Below are 26505 nucleotides of genomic sequence, written 5' to 3' on the forward strand. Positions count from 1 at the left end.
GATCTAATTAAACTAAAGAGCTTCTGCATGGCAAAAGAAACTACTATCAGAGTGAACAGGCAATCTACAGAATGGGAGAAAATTTTTATATTCTACCCATCTGACAAAGGGCTAATATCCAGAATCTACAAAAACTTAAACAAATTTGCAAGAAAAAATAAAAACAACCCCATCAAAAAGTGGGCAAAGGTTATGAACAGACACTTCTCAAATAAGACATTTACACAGCCAACAGGCACATGAAAAAATGCTCATCATCACTGGTCATCAGAGAAATGCAAATCAAAACCACAATGGGATACCATCTCACGCCAGTCAGAATGGCGATCATGAAAAAGTCAGGAGACAACAGATGCTGGAGAGAATGTGGAGAAATAGGAATGCCTTTACACTGTTGGTGGGAGTGTAAATTAGTTCAACCATTATGGAAGACAGTGTGGCCATTCCTCAAGGATCTAGAACTAGAAATACCATTTGACCCAGCCATCCTATTGCTGGGTATACACCCAAAGGATTATAAATCATGCTACTATAAAGACACATGCACACGTATGTTTATTGTGGCACTATTCACAATAGCAAAGACTTGGAACCAATCCAAATTCCATCAATGATAGACTGGATTAAGAAAATGTGGCACATATACACCATGGAATACTATGCAGCCATAAAAAAGATGAGTGCATGTCCTTTGCAGGGACATGGATGCAGCTGGAAACCATCATTCTCAGTAAACTATCACAAGGATAGAAAACCAAACACCACATGTTCTCACTCATAGGTGGGAACTGAACAATGAGAACACTTGGACACAGGGCGGGGAACAGCACACACCAGGGCCTGTCAGGATGTGGGGGGCTGGGGGAGGGATAGCATTAGGAGAAATACCTAACGTAATTGACGAGTTGATGGATGCAGCAAACCAACATGGCACATGTATACCTAGGTAACAGACGTGCACATTGTACACATGTACCCTAGAACTTAAAGTAGAATAATAATAATAATAATAATAAAATGTTAGTTGTGGGTTTTTTATAAGTGTCTTTTTTCATGTTGAGGAAGTTTCCTTATATTTCTAGTTTGTTGAATTTTTAAGGAAGTGGTGTTCAATCTTAGAAAGTGTTTCTTCTGCATCAATTGAGATGATCCTTTAGTTTTTTTTTTCATTTTATTAATGTTTGATATTTCACTGGTTGCTTTTTGTAAATCATACTTGCATTCCTAGAATAAATTACATTTGGTCATTATATATGATCTTAAAATTGGATTCATTTTGCTATAGTTTTCTTCCTTGTAGAGTCTTTGGTTTTGGTATCAGGGAATGCTAGCCACAAGAAATGCTTTAGAAAGTATTCCCTCCTCTTTTATGTTTGGAAGGGTTTGAGAAGGATTGTTGTGAATTCTTTAAATGTTTGGTTGGATTCAACAGTGAAGCCATCTGGTCCTAGAATTTTCTTTGTTGGAAGGGTTTTGGTTGCTGACTCAATCTGTTCCCTTGCTATAGATTCGTTCAGATTTTCTGTTTCCTCTTCAGTCAGTTTTGGTAACTTATATGTTTCCAGGAATTTATACATTTCATTTAGGCTATCTATTTTTTTGTGTGTATAGTTGTTCATAAGTATTATCTCATTGCTCTTTTTATTTCTGTAAGTTCTGTAGTAATGTTCTCACTTTAACTTCTGATTTTAGTAATTTGAGCCTTTTTTCTTAGTGAAACTAAAACTTTATACATTTTGTTGATATTTTCAGATAATTATTGGTTGTGTTGATTCCCTTTATTGCTTTCCTACTCACCTTTTTGTTATATGTTTTCTCCTAATTTTCATAATTTCCTTCCTTCTCCTATCTTTGGTTTTATTTTACTTTTTTTTCTTGTTCTTAATGTGCAAAGATAGGTTATTGATTTTGGAGTTCTTTCTTCTTTTGTAATATAGTCACTTACAGCTATAAATTTACCTCTGAGCCTTCTCATGAGTTTTGCTGTGTTGTGTTTTCTTTTTCATTTGACTCAAAGTATTTTCTAATTTTACTTTTAATTTCTTCTTTGTTTAATGTTGTTTAATAGTTTGTCAGGTTTCCAGTTTCCCTTTTATTATTGAGTTTTAGTTTCATTACATTGTTGTCAGAGAATATATATGCTTTTTTTTTGTGGCCAATACATGGCATATTTTAGAGAAGGTTTAATGTGCATCTGAGAAAAACGGAACAATAGAATAAGCAAAACAATGGCATCCTGCTATTGCTGGGTGTAGTGTTCCATAGATATTAGGTCTAGTAGGTTTAGTGTGGCTTAAGACCTTTATTTTTCTTCTGTCTAGTTATTCTATCCATTAATGAAAGTGGGATATTAAAATCTCCAAATGTTATTTTAGAACTGTCTACTTTTTCCCTTTAATTCTGTCAGTTTTTCTTCCTAGGTTTGGGGCTCCTTGTTAGGTGCATATATGTTTATATTTTTTCTAATTTCTTGATGGATTAGCCCTTTTATCAATATATAATGTCCTTTGTCTCTTGTCACAATTTCTGTCTTTATTTTGTCTGATATTAATACAGCCACGTTAGCTCTTCTTTTTTTGGTTTGCTATTTGCATGGAATATCTTTTGGTATTATTTTACTTCCAATTTATTTGTAAATTTTGATCTAAAGTGAGTTTTTTGAATTATTTTTGAGTATTGACTTTTTATTATTAGTCACTGTTCATAATTTGTTTCAACCAAAAGACAATACACACAGCAGAATTCTAATGCATCCCATTTTACATCCATTTTATTCCTCACTGACCTCTAAGACTTATCATTTAATTAAAACTTTTTTTACATCTCAAAAATATGTCTGTAATAATTAGAGCTTCATTAGCTGTCCCACTTGGAAACAGGTTTTTAATATTTTTACAGTAAAGAAGATGTGATGGGACAAAATGAAAATGTAACTTACAACACTATGAAAGAAAAGGAACTATACAGGAACACAGTGGGAGTTCATAAAGGAAAGAGTTCAGAAGCTCTTTCCCTTGGGACCCCCAAATATAAAACAAAAACAAAACACACAAAGCACAACCACAGGTTCTTTGAGGAAAACAAAACAAAACCAACTCCAATGCTCCATCTCAAAGGCAGAATCAGCCCCTTGGAAGTTTGTAAAGCAGCTGTGTAAGCTGCTTCACCAATTCCTTCTGTTAAAATGTTCCAGGTCCTGGAACCCTGTCGATGGGACCCACTCACTGATATTGCTTGAAAAAGTTATTTGCTTCCAGTTCTACAAGCAGCCCCGCTCTCCCGAGCCAAAGCTGGTCAAAAGTGTTTTCAACTTCAGGACTTTCTGTGCAATTCTCTCTTCAATGATGCTCTCCACTCCCAAAGTCATGAATATACAGATGTGTAAAATCACTCCCCCAACCACAAAGTTTGTGAACACCCACTTTTTCCTCTCTAGATTTCTCAGTTTAGGACACTGTGGTTAAAATACATTCACTAGAAAAAAAAACACATTCAAATTCATTTCCCCTAGTTCTCATGGCCCAAATATTTTTCAATGCAGAAGATAATGAAGTTGAACCTCAAAAGCAGTACTTCCTAACTTCCAATCTCTTCTAGAAGGACATAAAAAGAATGGAAATCATGTTATATCGACCATTAGTGTTGGATAGTTTTAAAAGTCTATTTTCATATGTAAATGCAATAAACAAGGGGTATATAAATCACATCTTTAAACTAGCAAGAGGAAAGAATCTCTTCCCAAGTGTTACACTGAGGAATATTTCTTTAAATGAGAAAGGCCTTAAAATTAACAGATGATCACTATACAAAGCCTAAAGATTCCATGACTGTCCAACGCACCTCAAGGTAACAGCATCAAAACACTGTAGGTGAAGCTTCTAGGGGAGAGCACCCTGCCTACAGTTTTTTGAGATTACTTAGATGAATTAATTCTCCTTTAGGATTCCCTGGGATGGGGCAGAGACTAGAATAAAATCGACTCGTGAGGAGAGAAATAATGAGGTACAAGTGCATATGGAATTGTTGAAGTAAGCGTGTGAGAGATCACTGCTTATCACCCCAGGGTTATCAAAACAGTCTTGGAAATTGCTCTTTCCTCATAATGCCTCTGAAGTTGTAAATCCATCCAAATTTGCTCCCCCTTGAGTGGTTATACTAGGGAAATGAATTATTAAAATGTGCAAGTATTCACATAAATTGAAACATTTCTCCTTTTAGCTGCAAGGCCAAATGAGAGGAAAACTAATTCTGATCCTAGAAACTAAGGTACACTGAAGCTTTCAAAGATCCAATCATTTGAATTAGTCTTCACAACCATCAGTATCCTAGGCAGTTATTTGGCTGCTAGTGCTTCAGTATGGTGCTTGTGTTCAATTTCTGAAATCAATTCATATTCTACGCAGCACCTTTGTGTTAAGGCCATAATATTTTACTCCTAGCCAAAGCTTTGGATAATCATAAACTTCACTTCAAAACTATGGTCATCCAAGAAAATGCTCTGTCAGTAGAGTAGACCCTTTCCAGCTCCATTAGCTGACACTGTCTTACAGCATGGTCTTGAACAGACTTCTTCAGAGATTCAACCCAGTTCAAATTAAAATAAAAAACCTGAGCTGGTTAGCTACAAATATAGGAGAGAAAAATAAAGCCTCTATACAAACAGGCTTTATTTTATCTAACAAAGAAGAATGTTAAGACAAATTCTATTCAAGATATCCACCAACATTATGTTAATCCTATCATGTTTCACAGCATTAAGTATCCATCCAATGAAATCAGTCTGCAGAGAAACCCTTAAAGGCTCTTTTTCATTGCACAGGCAGAGCAGTTGTCTGAAATACGCACTAGTCCACACTTACATTACTGAAAACTATGGAGGAGATAATATCCTGTGATTGACTCAGTCAACCATTTACCCAGCGGAGTAAGTTTTAGCAGATCTTGCTCATACATACTAATAAAACCAGAAACTTTCCCCTGTGGAGCCTTTAGTTAAACTCGAGTTTGTCAAATGTTAGGAATAGTCTAGCATCTGATACAGAGCTATATTTGACAAGGCACTGAAGATTTTAAGTAAAGGCTTGGTGAAATGGAGGGGAAAAAAAGGATATTTGTTTCCAGGTTTAAAATCGAAGCCAAAGTAGTCATTATACTGTATTCAATACAGTAACAATTGCAAACATTATAAGAGCAAGGTGGGCCTCACTTCTTCTTTCTTCTTCAGTATATAAGACATGGTGCCTGAATACTTGAACGTACATAGTACATTCATCATGTACCACAGAGAAAGTCACACCTACTTCATTCCAGCAACTCAATTTCAAAGTTTAATAACACATGGGTCCTTTCTAAAAAGCACTTGGCACTCTCACTAGTTTAAAAAGCTCAAGTCTTTGATGTGGATATTTGTGAGATTTGTCTTAAAAGAGACCAATTTCTCAGACTCAGGAAAGGCTATGCCTACCCTATGGTGTCTGTAAGACTTCCTCTGACATGGGAACAAGGAAGCTACAAGGCTTCACTCCAACACCATAAAGTACAATATAGGGAAGATTTCTTTAACCATGTGGTCTTTATTTCAGTGCCAGTGTTACAGATACAACACAAATGTTCCAGTCAGAAGGAATTCAAATGGAATGCCAAGGTCCAAGCAAGGCTCAGAAATAAAAAGAGAGGTTTGGAGTAATAGATAAGATGACTCCAATATACTCCAGGATGAGTCTGATACTCACTCTTCCTAAGGGCAAAGGTGCTTTTGATATAGAGTCTGATCTTTAAAACTGGTGAACTACTCTTTCCACCCATTACCATAGCTAAAACAGGCAAGTTATGGGATTAGGAGTACTTCAAAATTTGTAGTGGGAATAGGGCCATTAATAACTATGAATATATCTTTTAGGAAACTTTTTGATCTAAAGTGAGCATATAGATAGAACCTTAAAAAAAACCCTCCCTCTGCCATATCTGCTTTTTGATTTGAGAATTAAATCCATTTACGTAGAAAGCAATTATTGGTAAGAAAGGGTGTAGTTCTGTTATTTCGCTATTTATTTTCTATATGTATTAATCTTTTTTGCTCTTCATTTCCTCCATTACTTCCTATAAATATAATATATTGTATTACATATGACATAATATATATGTAATTACATACATATTATATACATATTTGGAAGAAGGCTCTTCCACATGTGCACTGGAAGCTGGAGCCAACTGAAGGTCTCCGCGTGGGAAAATGGAGAAAGTGAGGGGGAGCTGGATCTGGACACGAGGAGCATTACTTCCATCAGGAGAGATGCAGATGCCAAGGCTATTTTGCTCAAGAATGAGAAACTGAAGCTGAGGAGCCAATGATGGCTGCAGAAAATCGAAGTCAAAATTTGGCTGAGCAGAAGTGCAAACAGCAGAGGCAGAGGGCCACTGTGGTGGTAAGGAACCTGCACCCACTGAGGCACACTCTGGCGTAGCTGCTGAGGCTGGAGGCCAGCATCTAGCACCAGGTTCATGGCAGGGTGAGCAGCAAGCCCAGGCCAACGGAGCTCAGTCAGATGGGTGCAGCCCAGAGAAAGGACCAGGTTTCAGGAGCTCCAGGCCAACAGAGCTAGCCCCCTGCTGGCTGTAAGGCAGCAACTGGCCCACCAGGTGCAACTGGAAGGTGATGTGGGACACACATGTAGGTGGAGATGCCAAGAAGATGGCTGGCATCTTTTTTTTTTTTTTTTTTTTGAGACGGAGTCTCGCTCTGTCGCCCAGGCTGGAGTGCAGTGGCGTGATCTCGGCTCACTGCAAGCTCCGTCTCCCGGGTTCATGCCATTCTCCTGCCTCAGCCTCCCGAGTAGCTGGGACTACATGCGCCCACCACCACGCCCGGCTAATTTTTTGTATTTTTAGTAGAGACGCGGATTCACCGTGTTAGCCAGGATGGTCTCGATCTCCTGACCTCGTGATTGGCCCGCTTTGGCCTCCCAAAGAGCTAGGATTACAGGCCTGAGCCACTGCGCCCAGCCGATGGCCGGCATCTTGAAGACCATGGCCTGAGCCTGGTGGGCACCCTCCTATCTGGTCTTTTTGCCGTGTTAGGGGATGAGTGAAGAAAGCCGTTTGTGAGAACCAGTAAAGTGCTCTATGAACTCCTTCCCCTGCGCCTCCAGGGGCTGAACTTCTCCTGTTTCTCAGGGCTGGGCCAACTCTGGGAGAACTGCCCTCTCTCCCCTCAGGATGGCAAGCCGTGTGCCCCAAGCTCGGGGCCTCCAAACTCCCATGCAGAGTGAAGATGGTCAACGTGGTGGGTTTGTGGGGGTTACACTTGCAGGAAACTTGGGGCCTGCCAAGTCCTTGATTCTGTCACTAAACAGGTGCAGACGCACCCCACTCCTAGAGTGATGTATGGCTTCCTGGCTGTGTTGGATGCAGGAATCTGTGTCACTGTATGCGTTATTAACCATGAGAAAGGCGCCTGGGAGGGGACGGCCTGCTGTGCTGGGTTCTGCTACAAACCGCTGTCATTTGCTTCAGCCTGAGTTTCTGCTGCGGCCCTGGTGGGGCCCAGGAGCTCTCAGGCCTGTGGAGTTTGGAGCCGAGGCTGGCTCCGGTTTCTCCCCGCCTTGGGGTCTGTCCCTCAACCCCCTCTGAGTCACCAAGGGTGAAGTTGGCACTTGTGACCACCCCCTCCTCCAATTGCTTTCTCACTTGTTGTACCCATTCCCTTTGGCTAGGCCTTACTCCTGCCAGCTCTGAGCCCAGGTCTCTCACGATCTCACTTTGGTGACATCAGAGCGGAGGGTCTTCCTGCACCAAGGAAACGTGGAGCTGGCCCGGTGGTGAAGCCTCTCAGCTGACTCAGAAGCAAGATAGATTGACGTTTGTTGTTAGAAGCCACTGGGATTTGCAGTTTGGTTGTTGGAGTGCAAATCACTGACTGGTCAGCCCTTGATTTCAGGATATGGAAAGTGAGGGGGCAGTGCGTTCCCAGCCCCCTGAGGCCCGGCTGGGGCTCCCCCTGCCCCAGTTCTCTACTCAGGTGTCCCCCAGTGCTGTGTGGGACTTGCTGGCCCATATCCTGCAGGGGGGCCTGGGCAGGACAACTCTCAGCTCTCAGGGTGGGGCCCAGTACCCTAAGCCTTCACAGACTGCCTGGGGGTGAGGTGGCGCTAGGTACCTCAGGACCTCCTGGCTCCAGGATGTGTGCCCGGACCCCCTGCTGATGTCCCTGTGTCATGGGCCCTCTATAGTCCTGACCTCTTATGGCACATCCACGTGCTCAGGGTTCAGAACCCCAGCAGTGTCCAGCAAGGCTGCCCAATGAGAAGGTGGCCAAGAGGAATCTGAGCCTGTGTTTCTTCCATTCAGTCCTAGGGTCCTGGGCCCCTGCCCCACAAGAACAGACTTGGTGGTGTCCGCAGACACAGCGTGGACGCCCTCCAAGGCACTTGACAAATAAGAAGGGACAGCAGTGGCTGGCTTGGCTGCCTGGCAAGAGAGCACCAACCCTGTTGACAGAGGAATTCTCACTTAACGGAGAGAAGTAGTTTACAAAACAGTATTTATGATAAACCCATTTTTGCAATAAAGTGAGTGTTGGGAACAAAGTCTGTCAAATGCACAGACAGCATAGCCTGACTGTCAGGGAGGCAGGGTGGGGGTGGTCTTCACTTTCTTCAGACTTTTCTGTATAGTCTGAATTTTTTATTTTTTAATTAATTAATTTATTTATTTTTATTTTTTTATTTTTTATTTTATTTTTTTTTTGCACACAAAACAATAAACATTTTCTAAAAGTACATACGAACAAAAAGATGCATATCAAACACATTAGGAAGGTTGCACATGGGAAGACGGGGAATAGAAATGGGGGGTGGGAATTAAAGAAAATAAATGAGAGAGGGACTTTGTATGGATCAATGATAATAACTCAATCTTCTATTTGACAAAGAAGAAGGAGAAGGAAGAGGAAGAAAAAGAAAGTGGGATAAAGGATCAGAAAGGGAGGAAAATAGAAAAAATTAGAGTATGACTCCAGGGTAGACCTGTTTTGTTGTCGCTGGGTTCGTTGGTTGGTTTGACAGTTGTATTTTTCATATGTTTCGCCATGTTGGCCAGGCTGGTCTCGAGCTCCTAGCCTCAAGTGATCAACCCGCCTCAGCCTCCCAGAGTACTGGGACTACAGGCGTGAGCCACCACATCCAGCCCCCACATTGCTTCTGGCCTCCGTGGCAGACCTCCCAGATGGGGCGGCCGGGCAGAGGAGCTCCCCACATCCCAGACGGGGTGACAAGGCAGAGGTGCTCCTCACTTCCCAGACGGGGTGGCTGGGCAGAGACACTCCTCACTTCCTAGACGAGGTGGCGGCTGGGCAGAGGGGCTCCTCACTTCCCGGACGGGGCAGCTGGGCAGAGGCGCTCCTCACATCCCAGATGATGGGTGGCCGGGCAGAGGTGCTCCTCACTTCCCAGACCGGGCGGCCGGGCAGAGGTGCTCCTCACATCCCAGAAGGGGCGGCTGGGCAGAGGCGCTCCTCACTTCCCAGAAGGGGCGGCCGGGCAGAGGCGCTCCTCACATCCCAGACGGGGCAGCTGCGCAGAGGTGCTCCTCACATCCCAGAATACACAGTGGATATGTATTCTGTGTTATTTTAAGAGGAAAACCTTCTAGTTTCCTCGTCTTCAAATGACTTCAGTCTGACTGTGGGCTGGTGTGGCTTGAAACCCCCCTTCTAGGAATGCTCCTGGGCTCGGGAGCTTCTGGCTCCTGTTCAGAAACAGGTGCCTTCCCTTCAGTGTCCTACCTGAGAGAACAGGCCCCATGCAGCAGTGACTGCAGAGTCACGTTGTGGACAATGCTGAGGAAAGAGGACTGGCTGGGCATTGTCAGGGAAGATATTTAAGCAAAGACTTAGAAGAGACAGGGGGCAGTGGGCATCCTGTCGACTGAGATAGACTCAGAATTGTCCCAAGAAAGTAGCCTAAGAAACCACAAATGTTGGGGGATGTCATTCTAGCATATTTTTGCAAGTCAAGAAACCCAAACAGCGATGGGCTTGTGCTCAGACAGGCAGGTTCATCCCTGCATCAGAAGAGCATTCTTGAGTTTACTTATCATCACTCATGTTAAACATGGTTATTAGCTGAGCACTGCTCTGTTCTAACCACCATGTAGAGAGAGGGAATCTCTAAATAGAGGATAGGGTAGTCCCATCTTGCCCCAAAACAAATCATGTGCATTCTCTTTGGACAAACATTGGGAGACTCCCTGGAACCAGTAGAGCTAAGTGAAGAAAAGTGTAGAATCTTTTATATATATATATATACATATTTTTGGTGTGTATTTTCTAATCTTTATAGCATGAATATGAATTACTTGGTAATATAAGAAAAAATATAAATATATATTTTTTATTTTTGATTATTTTGTTTTGTTTTTCATTTTAAAATTTGAATAAATTTATGGGATGCAAGTGTAATTTTGTTACATGCATAGACTGTGTAGTGGTGAAGTCAGGGCTTTTAGGGTAACCATTGCCCAAATAATATACATTGTACCCATTAAGTAATTTCTTATCATCCACCCCACCCAAAATGTACTATATGAATTTACTTATCTTTTTTTCAGTACAGTTTTTAAATTTTTTTCTTACACTGGAGATTACAGTTAACATCTTATAATTAACATCTTTGTTGACCAGCCTGGGCAATAAAGTAAGACCCTGTCTCAAAAAACAAACAAATAACAACAACAACAACAACACAAAAACAAAAAACGAAGAAACAAAAAACCCCAAAAATGCAGTAACGGGGACTTTTATATTTATCAATGCAGCTACTTTTACCATTGTTCTTTATTTGTTTGTATGATTTTGGGCTACTGTCTAGTGTTCTTTCATTTCAGGTTGAACAATTCCCTTATAATTTTTTTTAGGGTAGATCTGTTAGTGACAAATTCCCTCAGTTTTTTGTTCCCTGGGAATGTCTTAATTTTGCCTTTATTTTTGAAGGACAAAAGTTTTGCTGAATGTAGAATTATTGGTTCATAGTTTTCTTTTTCCTTTGGCACTTTAAATATATTATGCCCATCTTCTGAAGTCCATGGTTTCTGAAGAGAAATTGATTTGTTTCTCATTGAAGATCCCTTGTTCATTTGTGGAAAGTCACTTTTCTCTTGCTGCTTTCAAGATTCTCTCTTTGTCTTTGGCTTTTTACTCTTTGATCATAATTTTTCTCAGTGTGCATGTGTTTTAGCTTTTCCTGCTTGGAGTAAATTATGCTTCTTGGATGTGTAGATTCCTATTTTTCATGATTATTCAAGAAACTTTTGGACATTATTACTTTAAACATTCTTTTGCCCATTCATTTTATGTTCCCTTCTGGAGGTTTCATTACTCAAATGTTGGTATGCCTAATGGTTTCCCTCAGGTCTCTAAGGCTTTATTTACTTTTATTTTATTTTATTTTATTTTATTTTATTTTATTTTATTTTATTTTATTTATTTTATTTTATTATTTTATTTTTGAGATGGAGTCTCTCTCTGTCACCCAGGCTGGAGTTCTGTGGGGTGATCTCAGCTCACTGCAAGCTCTGCCTCCCAGGTTCATGCCATTCTCCTGCCCCAGCCTCCCAAGTAGCTGGGACTACAGGCGCCCGCCACCACACCCAACTAATTATTTTGTATTTTTAGTAGAGACGGGGTTTCACCATGTTAGCCAGGATGGTCTCAAGCTCCTGACCTCATGATCCGCCGGCCTCTGCCTTCCAAAGTGTTGGGATTACAGGAGTGAGCCACCGCGCCCAGCCTATTTTTTTCTTTGTATTTCTGTTCCTCTTACTGCACACTCTTACTTGACCTATCTTCAACTTTACTGATTATTTCTTATGCCAGCCCTAATCTACCATTGAGCTCCTCTAGTGAAGTCTTTATTTCTGTTATTTTACTTTTGGTGTCCAGATTTTGTGTTTGCTTCTTTTTAAGAAATGACTTCTCTTGATTGATATTCTTTATTTGTTGAGACTTTGTTCTCCTGGTTTCCTTTCATTTTTTTTGTCCGTGATTAAAGATAGTAGGTTTTTTTTTTTTTTTTTTTTTTTTTTTTGTGATGGAGTCTCACTCTGTCGCCCAGGCTGGAGTGCAGTGGCGCAATCTTGGCTCACTGTAACCAACCTCCGCCTCCTGGGTTCAAGCAATTCTCCTGCCTCAGCCTCACAAGTAGCTGGGACTACAGGTGCGTGCCACCACACCCAGCTATTTTTTTGTATTTTTAGTAGAGAGGGGGTTTCACTGGGTTAGCCAGGGTGGTCTCAATCTCCTGACCTCATGATCCGCCTGCCTCTGCCTCCCAAAGTGCTGGGATTACAGGCGTGAGCCACTGTGCCTGGCCAAAGATAGTAGGTTTAAAGACTTTGTCCAATGCCTAGCCTTTCTCAGGGAATGTTTCTATTAATTTCTTCTTCTTCTTCTTTTTTTTTTTTTTTAACTGAGTGCGCCTTTGCATGTCTCATAATTTATTGTTGAAATCTGAACATTTTGTATATTATGATGTGGCAGCACTTGGTGTCAGAGTATCCCTTCTCCCCTAAATTTGTTTTACTGCTTGTTGTTACTTTTTAGTGACTTTTGTAAACCATTTTTTATAAAGCCTGTATTCTTTACGTGTGGCTACTGAAGTCTGCATTCTGTTAGCTTAGTGGACGCACATATTTTGAAAGCATTTTCTTAAATGCCTGAAACCCACCCCCCAAAAATACTCTCCCAGTCTTTGAATATGGACACTGTGTTGAGGCCCTCCTTCAGTGCTTTGCTTTGAAGTCTATTTTATCTGATATTAACGTTTACATAATATGCATTTTTCCCTAATTTTTGGCATACCTATATCTTTGTATTTAAGGTGAATTTCTTGTAAACCATAGTTTTAAGCATAATTCCCTCCCCCAAATCTCTCTCTTTTAATTGGTGTATTTAGATGACTACACATAAGGTAATTATTAATATATTAATGCTTATGTCTGCCACCTTATTATGTGCGCTTTGCTAGTTTTCTTTATTTCTCAATTCTTTTATTTGCCTTTTAATTTTTAACATCTTGTTGGTTAAGTAAAAATGTTTGGATTGCATCTTGATTTATTTATACCTTTTTTTCTTTCTCTTTAAAATATTACCTGCAACCAACTCACACCATATACTGTTTTTGAGTATACCACTTTGCATAGTTTTCTTTGTAACTGCTTCAGGGATTACCATATGTATACTAACATCTCACTGTGTACTGGTATCAAATTTTTAATGCTTCATATTAAATATAGAAACCTTGCTTTCACTTAGGTAATTTTATCCTGCACATTCAAATAAGATATAATTGTCTTAAATACTTACTGTCCATACATTGAGCACAGTATCACATAGTGTTATAATTTTTGCTTCAGTCTTCAGATAATATTTACAAACTCAGGAGAAGTAGGATTATCTCTTGCTATTACACCTCTTTTTTGTGTTCCTATGTTCTTCCTTTTCTGAAATTCCAAGCCTTATTCTGTTATAATTTCCTTTCTAAGAAAGTTTAGAGAACTTCCTTTAGCTATGTTTTAAGGATAGATTTGCTAGCAACAAATTCTTTTTATTTTTCTTCATCTGAGAATATCTTGATTTATGCTTCATTCCTGACAGATATTTTTGCTGGATATACAATTTGTGTTTGACAAGTCCTTTCTTTCAGTACTTAAAATACGTTATTACTTATTTCTGGCCATTATGGTTTTAGATGAGAAATACGTTTTCATTTGAATTCATATCATCCTACAGGAAATGTGTTGTTTTTCTCTGGCTGCTTTCAAGATGTTTTCTTTATATTTAGTTTTCATAAGCTAGATGTCACGTGTCTTGAGATGTGTTTCTTTGGATTTATCCTATTTGCAATTCACTGAACTTCTTGAATCTGTGGGTTTATGTGTTTCCTCAAATTTGGGAAGTTTTTAGCCGTATTTTTTTGAATATTCTTTCAGCCATACTCTGTTTCTCCTTTACTTCTGGAACTCTGGTAACAAGAATGTTAGATTTTTTTTATATATATCTTCTCACAAGTCCCTTAGGTCCTCTTCTTTAAAAAAAATTCTACTTACTCCTGTTGTTAAGATTGAATAAATTCTGCTTATCTGTCTTCAAATTTACTGATTCTATCCTCTGTCATCTCTACTCTACTATTAAGCCCATCAAGTAATTTAAAAAAAATTTTGCTTATTGCATTTTTATGTTCTATAATTTCCAATTATTACTTTAAAATATAACTTGAATTTTTCTGACATTTTCTATTTTTTTCATTTATTTCAAGGAAATTTGTAAGTCTTTGTTAAAGCAATTGTATGATGGATACCTTAAAATCCTTGTTAGGCAATTCTAACATCTGTATCAACTCAGTGTTGGCATCTCTTGATTGTCTTTTCTTATTCAAATTGTGGTTTTACTGGTTGTTGGTATGATGAGTGATTTTTTATTGTATCCCAAACATTCTGGAAATTATATTGTGAGATATTTAATTACACTTAACATTATTTTTAAGCACATAGTCTCTATGTTGAAGTAGCACAAGGGCTGGATATGTTCAGCTTCCTGTTGGCCCCAATGACACCAGGGAGTATGGAAGTGGAGTGCTGAATCATACCGTTTTGTTGCTGCATGGTAAAAATGGAAGCTCAGCTTCTAGTTGGACCCTGCAGACAATGGGGAATGGTGGGGGAGTTGTCTTAGTTTAGGCTGCTATAACAACTATCTTTCAGTTCTGGGAGCCATTACATCTGTACAACAAAGGCTCAAACTTTATAACAAAGTACCTTCAAATAGTCTGGTTGTTTGCTGTGGAGCAACTGTAACAGAAGAAGGAAAGGAAAAGAAAGTGAACATTGACTTTGAACCTTTCAAACCAATGAATACTTCACTGTATTTGTGTGACAACAAATTCCATACAGAGGCTCTTATACCACTACTTTCAGATGATAGCAAATTTGGCTTCATTGTAACAGGTGGTAGTGGTGCAGTTTTTGGCACACTCCAAGGAAACACAAGTCCTGCACAAATTCATTGTGGATCTCCCAAAGAAACACGGTAGAGGAGGTCAGTCATCCTTGTGTTTTGCCTCTTTAAAAATGGAAAAGTGATACAACTACGTTTGGAAAGTAGCAGAGACTGCTGTGTAGCTGTTTATTTCTGGAGACAAAGTGAATGTGGCTGGTCTAGTTTTAGCTGGTTCTGCTGACTTTAAAGCTGAACTAAGTCAATTTGATATATTTGATCAAAGGTTGCAATAAACAGTTTTAAAGTTAGTTTGTATATCCTATGGTGGTGAAAATGGATTCAACCAACATATTGAGTTATCTACTGAAGTCCTCTCCAATGTGAAATGCATTCGAGAGAAGAAATTAATAGGACGATAATTTGATGAAGTCAGCCAGGACATGGGCAAGTACTGTTTTGGCGTTGAAGATTCGCTAAAGGCTTTGGAAATGGGAGCTCTAGAGTCTAATAGTCTGTGAAAATCTGGATATAATGAGATATGTTCTTCATTAGCAAGGCACAGAAGAGGAGAAAATTCTCTACTCCAGAGCAAGAAAAGGATACATCGGCCAGGCACGGTGGCTCACGCCTGTAATCCCAGCACTTTGGGAGGCCAAGGGGGGTGGATCACGAGGTCAGGAGATCAAGACCATCCTGGCTAACATGGTGAAACCCCGTCTCTACTGAAAAACACAAAACAATTAGCCGGGCGTGGTGGCATGTGCCTGTAGTCCCAGCTACTCGGGAGGCTGAGGCAGGAGAATGGCATGAACCTGGGAGGTGGAGCTTGCAGTGAGCAGAGATCGCGCCACTGCACATATTTGTGTGTGTGTGTATCTGGGCAAAAGAGCGAGACTCCTTCTCAAAAAAAAAAAAAAAAAAAAAGAAAAGGATACATCTCATTTTATAGACAAAGACTGGATGGGAACATGAGCTTATTGAGAGCATACCCCTGTTGGAATGGTTTGTTAACAACTATAAAAAATTTGGAGCTATGTTGGAAATTGTCAGAGATAAATCACAAGAAATGTCTCAGTTTGTGAAAGGATTTGGTAGAAGTAGAAGTATCTTGTGGTACCGAGTAGATTTCCAGGGAATAGAATACCAGGAGACGATGAATTTTTTTACCTTGGTGACTAGTAGGTAGTCAGCAAAATGTGCCTCACCCTCCAACATCCGACCCAAGGAGCATACCCATGGTAGAATCCAAACAGATCCCTGCCTCACAATTGGAACATTTCCAGAATTTAATCCATGAGCATTGGATATTGAAAAGAAAACCGAAACAAAACCAGACCCAATCCTACACTTTGGTTTGTCATAGTCTCAGCACAACAGCCTACAGTTAAGTTCCTAAATGCGACTTTGGTGTAATGTAAAAAGGAATCCCAGTTTTCACTTTTACTCGATGGTGAAATTGGTTGCCCTTGTATTTTATGAAAAAAAAAGATTTTTTTTAACCTTCATACATAGAATCAAAAATACTTTAATTGTTGTAAACTTTCAAAAGTTAATAGAAGTGAGATCAGACTGGTTTGTTTCTTATTTTGATCGGAGAAAAATTAAATTATTGCATTTTGCGGTGACCCATTTACATGGCATTCTCAGCTTAGACTGCATAAGAAGAAATATATGTGGTGAAATGTTGGAACCATTTCTCTCTTGGTCTCTGTTTAATGTTGAAAGGGTGAGCTACTAGGACGCAATTTCAACTTCACTCCCTCACGCTACCCACTGCCCCACCAGACTGGAAGTTTCAAGGATGTAAATTGCATTGCAAAATCAAACTGACTCCTGAAGCATTTGGGCCAGTGCACTGTTTGCTTCCATTTGTTTGGCAGATACATTTGTGCCTGGCGTTTGGGAGCCCTTTGAATCAATTGTTTTGACAAGGGTCCTTATAAGCTTACCCTACTAGAAATCAGTTTGGGATGGATATGATGGGGCTTCTGTCTATTGCTGGGATTGGGAGAAATAAAACATGCAATCTAAGTGGAAGTGAAGAAATTTAAAGATGATTTTATTTTGCTTGGGCCAATTCTTGTTTAAAGGAAGGCGGGTGTGTTTTCCTTGTGTTGGATGGCATGAGATTATGTGAATGTTTTGATTTATTAAAATGAACTGCAATGTTTTTCACAGGAACGACAGACATGTATAACTGCATGTAATTACAAACTCCTGACCTCTTGGTGAGGTTGGGACATCTGTTTCAAATGTGAGACTTACAATCACTTCTAACATGAGCAATTAGGGGCAGGTGGGAAGGGATGGGACACAGCTTCTGGCACCATGGACTTAAGATTATGTTGGATGGAAAAGTTGGCCTGAAATCTTGAAGCTTATGCTTCACATCTGGGCTATAAGTCAGACTTGAACCCAGCTGACATGCATGTCATGCTTGATGTGGTGACAGTGAACAAAGTGTATAGTATGTGTCCAGTGGTAGCAATGGCAAAAAGTATAATGAATGGACTTTGAAGGACCAAAGTCAATTGATAACACTTCCACACTGACTAGGATAGTGGGGTGGATTTGGTTTTCAAATTGGGTAGTTTTAACACCTTAGTGCCTGACTGCTGTTCTTTACTGACTTGACTCAGTCACTCGTAGCTTTATTGATCTGAACCAGCATCTTGTTCCCAGGTTACAGACCTGCCTATCTTCCCAATAATTCTATTTCACTTAAATGAAGGGAGTATGTCTTAAATGTAAAGCTTCTGGTTCTCACACTGTACTCTCAGGTCCAAATGACTGTCTGTTAACCTGATGTCTCAACCCCCAGTGAGAGGAGTTGACTCTTTGGTGTTCACCAACATGGGAGACTTCACTGGAACAGGCTTTTTTTTTTTTCTTTGCTTTGGGCTCTGCTATTTGTTTGCAGAACACCCAAGAATGAGTAAAAATGCTCTCTTCACAGCAGTATCTTACGGTTTTGCCACTGTAAATGGGATCGATGTGATTTGACAAGACCAGAGAAATTGGATGTAAATTTACATTTTTGAATATGTTTGTTGTTTCACATGATATATTTAGGGTATGCAGCTCCTTTTGTAGTTTTAATTTTTACTATTTAAGTTTGGAAAAGATGCCAAATTTTTGTATTTCTTTAATCAGTTTGTTCTCTTTGGTGATATATATTGCATGATATATTGATGTGTGTATCAATATATACTGACATGTATTACACTTACACATACAAACACATAAGAGGGGGTGAAAACTGTAGCCTTTGCATTCTCTATAGCTTTTGCAGAGAGATCCTAAGCAGCGAAATCTTGGTGTTGTGATGTACAGAAATGGAAAAGAGTATTAAACCATATTTAAGAATTAAAAATGCTTATGTCTCACAGTTCTGGAGGCTGGGAGTCTGAGAATAGGGTATCAGCATGGTCGGGTTCTGGTGAGGTCCATTTTCCAAGTTGTAGACAGTTGACTTCTACTTGTATCCTCACATGGTGGAAAAAGAGTGATCTAGTTACCTGGCCTTTTATAAGAACACTAATCTCACTTGTGTGGGCTCCACCCTCATGACCTAATTACTTCCCAAAGGTGCCACCTCCAAATATCATCAGATTAGAGATTATACGTCAACATATGAATGGTGGGGGAGGACACAAACTTTCAGTTCATAACAGGAAAGAACAAGAATTGTCAGTATCCCTGCTTCACACTGCCTTGTTTAGCCTTTTTGCTGTTGGGTGGTTGTATAGGTTTAGCTCTTCACTAGGTCCCAGTGAAACTAGGCATTTGGTGATAGTAGATTGCTGACTAGCACCAACTCTCACTGCTTTTTTCAGTCACATGTTGTTGGATTCAGGTGGATAGTCAGCTCTCCATTAAGCCTTAATGACTTGGGGTTGAGAGGGTTAACTGCAGTGATAACTAGCCTCTATGCCTTGAACCACCTCACCTCCTATGTCTCTTTGCTGCTGGGTAGGTTTGAAGTCTCAGCTGGTTGTTGGACCCCACTGACTCTACCCTGGTGGGAAAATTGAAGCACTGTCTGCTTTTTCCAGGAGAGTTATAGAAGATCAACTCTTCTCTCAGTCGCAACAATATGATCCTGGCAGGGATTTCCATTGCCTTTTGATTTAGAAACACTTTACTAGGCATACACCTCCAGCAATATATATGCATACATAATGTTAGTCATCTTAGCTTTGTTTGCAACTGAAAATATTACAATCAGCCTAAGTGCTGATATATAGAAGAATGGTTAAGTAAACTATAGTACATCCACAAAATGGAGTATTATACATTTGTAAAAGAAAAAGAATGAGGAGTATCTGGATGATCTCTTATGGAGTAATTCTAGAATATACTGTTAATTAAAAAATCAAATTGCAAAAAAACCTATGGTATGCTACTTTATGTATAAGAAGAAAAAAAAGAAACAGGAAGTAAACTCAGCTCCGCACCAAGCGTACCTAATAGACATCTACAGAACTCTCCACCCCATATCAACAGAATATATACCCTTCTCAGCACCACATGGCACTTATTCCAAAATTGACCACTAGTTGAAAGTAAAGCACTCCTCAGCAAATGTGAAAGAACAGAAATTATAACAAAGTGTCTCTCAGACCACAGTGCAATCTAACTGGAACTCAGGATTAAAAAACTCACCCGAAACCGCTCAACTACATGGAAACTGAACAACCTGCTCCTGAATGACTATTGGGTACATAACAAAATTAAGGCAGAAATAAAGATGTTCTCTGAAACCAATGAGAACAAAGACACAACATACCAGAATCACTGGGACACATTCAAAGCAGTGTGTAGAGGTAAATTTATAGCACTAAATGCCCACAAGAGAAAGCAGGAAAGATCTAAAATCAACACCCTAACATCACAATTAAAAGAACTAGAGAAGCAAGAGCAACCACATTCAAAAGCTAGGAGAAGGCAAGAAATAACTAAGATCAGAGCAGAACTGAAGGAGATAGAGACACAAAAAAACCCTTCAAAAAATCAGTGAATCCAGGAGCTGGTTTTTTGAAAAGATCAACAAAATTGATAGACCTCTAGCAAGACTAATAAAGAAGAAAAGAGAGAAGAATTGAATAGACGCAATAAAAAATGATAAAGGGGAGATCACCACCGATCTCACAGAAATACAAACTACCATCAAAGAATACTATCAACACCTCTATGCAAATAAACTAGAAAATCTAGAAGAAATGGATAAATTCCTCAACACATATACCCTCCCAAGACTAAACAAGGAAGAAGTTGAATCTCTGAATAGACCCATAACAGGCTCTGAAATTGAGGCAATAATTAACAGCCTACCAACCAAAAAGAGTCCAGGACCAGATGGATTCACAGCTGAATTCTACCAGAGGTACAAGGAGGAGCTGGTACCATTCCTTCTGAAATTATTCCAATCAATAGAAAAAGAGAGAATCCTCCCTAACTCATTTCATGAGGCCAGCATCATCCTGATACCAAAGCCTGGAAGAGACACAGCAAAAAAAGAGAATTTTAGACCACTATCCCTGATGAACATCGATGCAAAAATCCTCAATAAAATACTGGCAAACCGAATCCAGCAGCACATCAAAAAGCTTATCCACCATGATCAAGTGGGCTTCATCCCTGGGATGTGAGGCTGGTTCAACATATGCAAATCAGTAAACATAATCCAGCATATAAACAGAACCAAAGACAAAAACCACATGAGCATCTCAACAGATTCAGAAAAGGCCTTTGACAAAATTCAACAGCCCTTCATGCTAAAAACTCTCAATAAATTACGTATTCATGGGATGTATCTCAAAATAATAAGAGCTATTTATGACAAACCTACAGCCAATATCATACTGAATGGGCAAAAACTGGAAGCATTCCCTTTGAAAACTAGCACCAGACAGGGATGCCCTCTCTCACCACTCCTATTCAACATAATGTTGGATGTTCTGGCCAGGGCAATCAGGCAGGAGAAAGAAATAAAGGGTATTCAATTAGGAAAAGAGGAAGTCGAATTGTCCCTGTTTACAGATGACATGATTGTATATTTAGAAAACCCCATTGCCTCAGGCCAAAATCTCCTTAAGCTGATAAGCAACTTCCGCAAAGTCTCAGGATAGAAAATCAATGTGCAAAAATTACAAGCATTCTTATATACCAATAACAGACAAACAGAGAGCCAAATCATAGTGGACTCTCATTCACAATTGCTTCAAAGAGAATAAAATACCTAGGAATCCAGCTTACAAGGGATGTGAACGACCTCTTCAAGGAGAACTACAAACCACTGCTCAATGAAATAAAAGAGGATACAAACAAATGGAAGAACATTCCATGCTCATGGGTTGGAACAATCAATATCGTGAAAATGGTCATACTGCCCAAGGTAATTTATAGATTCAATGCCATCCCCATCAAGCTACCAATGACTTTCTTCACAGAATTGGAAAAAACTACTTTAAAGTTCATATGGAAACAAAAAAGAGCCCACATAGCCAAGTCAATCCTAAGCCAAGAGAACAAAGCTGGAGGCATCACGCTACCTGACTTCAAACTGTACTACAAGGCTACAGTAACCAAAACAGCATGGTACTGCTACCAAAACAGACATACAGACCAATGGAACAGAACAGAACCCTCAGAAGTAATACCACACATCTACAACTATCTGATCTTTGACAAACCTGACAAAAGCAAGCAATGGGGAAAGGATTCCCTATTTAATAAATGGTGCTGGGAAAACTGGCTAGCCGTATGTAGAAAGCTGAAACTGGATCCCTTCCTTACACCTTATACAAAAATTAATTCAAGATGGATTAAAGACTTACCTGTTAGACCTAAAACCATAAAAACCCTAGAAGAAAGCCTAGGCAATACCATTCAGGACATAGGCATGGGCAAGGACTTCATGTCTAAAACACCAAAAGCAATGGCAACAAAAGCCAAAATTGACAAGTGGGATCTAATTATACTAAAGAGCTTCTGCACAGCAAAAGAAACTATCATCAGAGTGAACAGGCAACCTACAGAATGGGAGAAAATTTTTGCAACCTACTCATCTGACAAAGGGCTAATATCCAGAATCTACAATGAACTCAAACAAATTTACAAGAAAAAAACAAACAACCCCATCAAAAAGAGGGTGAAGGATATGAACAGACACTTCTCAAAAGAAGACATTTATGCAGCCAAAAAACACATGAAAAAATGCTCATCATCACCGGCTATCAGAGAAATGCAAATCAAAACCACAGTGAGATACCATCTCACACCAGTTAGAATGGCCATCATTAAAAAGTCAGGAAACAACAGGTGCTGGAGAGGATGTGGAGAAATAGGAACACTTTTACACTGTTGGTGGGACTGTAAACTAGTTCAACCATTGTGGAAGTCAGTGTGGCGATTCCTCAGGGATCTAGAACTAGAAATACCATTTGACCCAGCCATCCCATTACTGAGTATATACCCAAAGGACTATAAATCATGCTGCTATAAAGACACATGAACACATATGTTTATTGCGGCACTATTCACAATAGCAAAGAGTTGGAACCAACCCAAATGTCCAACAACGATAGACTGGATTAAGAAAATGTGGCACATATACACCATGGACACTATGCAGCCATAAAAAATGATGAGTTCATGTCCTTTGTAGGGACATGGATGAAACTGGAAAATATCATTCTCAGTAAACTATCGCAAGGACAAAAAACCAAACACCGCATGTTCTCACTCATAGGTGGGAATTGAACAATGAGAACTCCTGGACACAGGAAGGGGAACATCACACTCCGGAGACCATTGTGGGTTGGGGGCAGGGGGGAGGGACCGCATTAAGAGATATACCTAATGCTAAATGAAGAGTTAATGGGTGCAGCAAACCAACAGGGCACATGGATACATATGTAACAAACGGGCACATTGTGCACATGTACCCTAAAACCTAAAGTATAATAATAAAATTAAAAAAAGAAAGTCAGGAAACAACAGGTGCTGGAGAGGATGTGGAGAAATAGGAACACTTTTACACTGTTGGTGAGACTGTAAACTAGTTCAACCATTGTGGAAGACAGTGGTGATTCCTCAGGGTTCTAGAACTAGAAATACCATTTGACCCAGTCGTCCCATTACTGGGTATACACCCAAAGGATTATAAATGATGCTGCTATAAAGACACATGCACACGTATGTTTATTGTGGCACTATTCACAATAGCAAAGACTTGGAACCAACTGAAATGTCCAACAACGATAGACTGGATTAAGAAAATGTGGCACATATACACCATGGAATACTATGCAGCCATGAAAAATGATGAGTTCATGTCCTTTGTAGGGACATGGATGAAGCTGGAAACCATCATTCTCAGCAAACTATTGCAAGGACAAAAAACCAAACACCGCATGTTCTCACTCATAGGTGGGAACTGAACAATGAGAACACATGGACACAGGAAGGGGAACATCACACTCGGGGGAGGGGTGGGGGGGGGGGGGAGGGGGGAGGGATAGCATTAGGAGATATACCTAATGTTAAATGACGAGTTAATGGGTGCAGCACATGGAGATACATGGTTTAAATGGTTGCTCTTCCTCTTTTCTCTCACATCCGTTTGAGATTTGCGCAGGAAAATTGTGCTTGCCCTTGGATGGTCAGAAGGGTTCGACTCCAAAGCTAAATCTTTGGGCATCTTGAGGTCGTTGATGTGCTGCAGGTGGTGGCCCTCCCCTTCTCCGAAATCAAACAGCAGCAGGCGCTACCGCCACCGCGTCCGCGGACGCCGCCTGGTGGATGTCGGAGGCGCGGACCCCGTGCGCCGGCCCAGCTTGGGGCTGGCATTGAGGGACACACAACAAGTCCTCTCCGCCGCAGCTGGCGCCTTCGCTCGCCCCCTACTCTGCCTCGCTCAGTAGCAGCCCCCTCCCCCAACAATGGCGCGGCGACACTGCGCAAGCAGAGGCCACCTCGCCCAAGGTTCACCCGCCTGCCCCGGGGCCCTGCCCTGGCAGGGCTGGGGCCTGGGCCACACCCCCAGCGCCGCGCTGCCTCTGCCTCCCCTGAGCTGACTTGTCTGCCAAGAGAACGCTTATGTACTGTTGGTGGGAGTTCAACCATCGTGGAAAGCAGTGTGGTGATTCCTCAAAGAGCTAAAACAGAACTACTATTAAACCCAGTAATCCCGTTACTGGGTATATACTCAAAGCAATATAAATACTTCTACCATAAAGACACATGCATGCGTATATTCATCCCAGCACTATTCACAATACCAAAGACATGGAATCAACCTAAATGCCCATCAATGACAGACTGCATAAAGAAAATGTACATGTAAACCGTGGAATAATATGCAGCTATAAACAAGAATGAGATCATGTCCTTTGCAGGAACATGGATGGTGCTGGAGGCCATTATCCTTAGCAAACCAATGCATGAACAGCAAACAAAACACCGCGTGCCCTCACTTATAAGTGGGAGCTAAATGATTTGAACACATGGACATAGAGAGGGGAACAACAGACACTGGGGCCTACTTGAGGGTGGAGGGTGGGAGAAGAGAGATGATCAGGAAAAATAATTGTTGGGTACTAAGCTTAGTACATATGTGATGGAATAATCTTTACAGAAAAAAGTGACACAAGTTTACCTATATAACAAACTTGCACATGTACCCGTGAACCTAAAATAAAATTTTTTTTTTTTTAATGAATTCCATGACAAGTAAAGGAGGAGGCCTAGCCTGGCAACTATTTGGAGTCGTGATATCTGGGGATTTTAACTAATCATGGTTCAAAGTAAGACAACAAAATATTGTTGCTATGTTGTTGCTAAAAAGAAGTTGGAATGTCAGAGAGACCATTTTAGATTTGATGTTAGGATGCAAGGCAAGTTGCAAAATCAGAGAATGAGAAATAGTGTAGGTGAGGGTGTGTGTGCATGCAGGCATCTTAAGACCAAGGTAGGATGGTGTAGGTTGGTGTATTAGTCCGTTTTCACGCTGCTGATAAAGACATACCTGAGACTGGGCAATTTACAAAAGAAAAACGTTTAATTGGACTTACAGTTCCACGTGGCTGGGGAAACCTCACAATCATGGCAGAAGGCAAGGAGGATCAAGTCAGATCTTACATGGACAGCAGTAGGCAGAGAGAATGAGGAAGACACAAAAGTGGAAATCCCTGATAGAATCATCAGATTTGTGAGACTTATTCACTACCATGGGAACAGTATGGGGGAAACCACCCCCATGATTCAATTGTCTCCCACTGGGTCCCTCCCATAACACATGGCAATTATGGGAGTACAATTCAAGATGAGATTTGGTTGGGGACACAGAGCCAAACCATATTATTCCACCCCAGCCCCTGCCAAATCTCCTGTCCTCACATTTCAAAACCAATCATGCCTTCCCAACAGTCCCCCAAACTCTTAACTCATTTCAGCATTAACCCAAAATTCCACAGTTCAAAGTCTCATCTGAGACAAGGCAAGCTCCTTCCACCTATGAGCCTGTAAAATCTGCAGAGAGGTGAACTAACATTTGTACAGCTACTTTTTCTCTGTGGGTATTTTCTGCTTTCTGGTTTGCAGTAGGCTGAAAACACAGACATGGCCCCAGTCAGAAGGCTGCTGCTGAGAGTTAGAGAAACCAACAGAGCTTTTGGTAGTTCCTTGGTGCCGAAGAAACAAAACAGGAGAATACGGCAGAGCCCAGTTACATGGGAAAGGCAGAGAACTGAGCCTATGAATAGCTGGTTTTCGCCTTAAGATGTCTGCCAAATTCTGGAGCTCAGAACGCGAAAAAGCTAAATAGAAAACTTTCTAAAGTAAAGTGCCATTAAACTGTGTCGAGTCAAGGATTAAAATTCTGGACCCATCAAGGGTAAACATGCCGAATTCTCCATTGGAAACCCTGGAGACCTAACACCCCAGAAACCAGAGGTATTCTAGTTTACCATGAAAGAGAAAGAGAAAAAAATAGCCAATAGAAACAAAACAGACCCATAGATGTTTCAGATATTATTGTTATCAGACAAGGACTTTTAAATAATTATGATTAATATGTTCACAAAAATAGAAAAGAAAAAGAAAAAAGATAGCTAAAATAAGGAGAATTCCAGAGAGCTAAAATCTATTTAAAAGAACCAGGTGGGATTTCCAGAAGGAAAAGAGCACACGAATTGAAATAAAGATCTCAACAGATAGATTTAAAAGCAGCTTAGACCATGTAAAAGAAATGATTAGTAAACCAAAAGACATAAATATACCTCTCTCAATAGCTAGCAAAATAAGTAGACAAAAAGCTGGTAGTTGAGAGAAGAAAGTTTGATAGGTGATAGTCTGAGCAGATGATCATTGGAAGTGTAATAAGGTATAGTATATGTGGAGTTGCTGGAGATGGGAGGTTGGGTAGGAGAACTGGCAAAGAGATAGGCAGGACTTCAGTCTTAGAGAGAGCATAGCAGAGTGGAAGTCATATGTGGGTTCAAATCCCAGCC

At 40.3% G+C, this 26505-nt stretch overlaps 1 pseudogene; it reads left to right on the forward strand.

Moving 5' to 3' along the window:
* Positions 1–6353: 6353 nt before the first annotated feature.
* On the forward strand, positions 6354–23919 carry LOC116811090 (eukaryotic peptide chain release factor subunit 1-like; annotated as a pseudogene).
* The last annotated feature ends 2586 nt before the right edge of the window (positions 23920–26505 follow it).

Source organism: Hylobates moloch, unplaced genomic scaffold (genome assembly GCF_009828535.3).
Source record: "Hylobates moloch isolate HMO894 unplaced genomic scaffold, HMol_V3 SCAFFOLD_7, whole genome shotgun sequence".
In the NCBI taxonomy this organism is placed as follows: Eukaryota; Metazoa; Chordata; class Mammalia; order Primates; family Hylobatidae; genus Hylobates; species Hylobates moloch.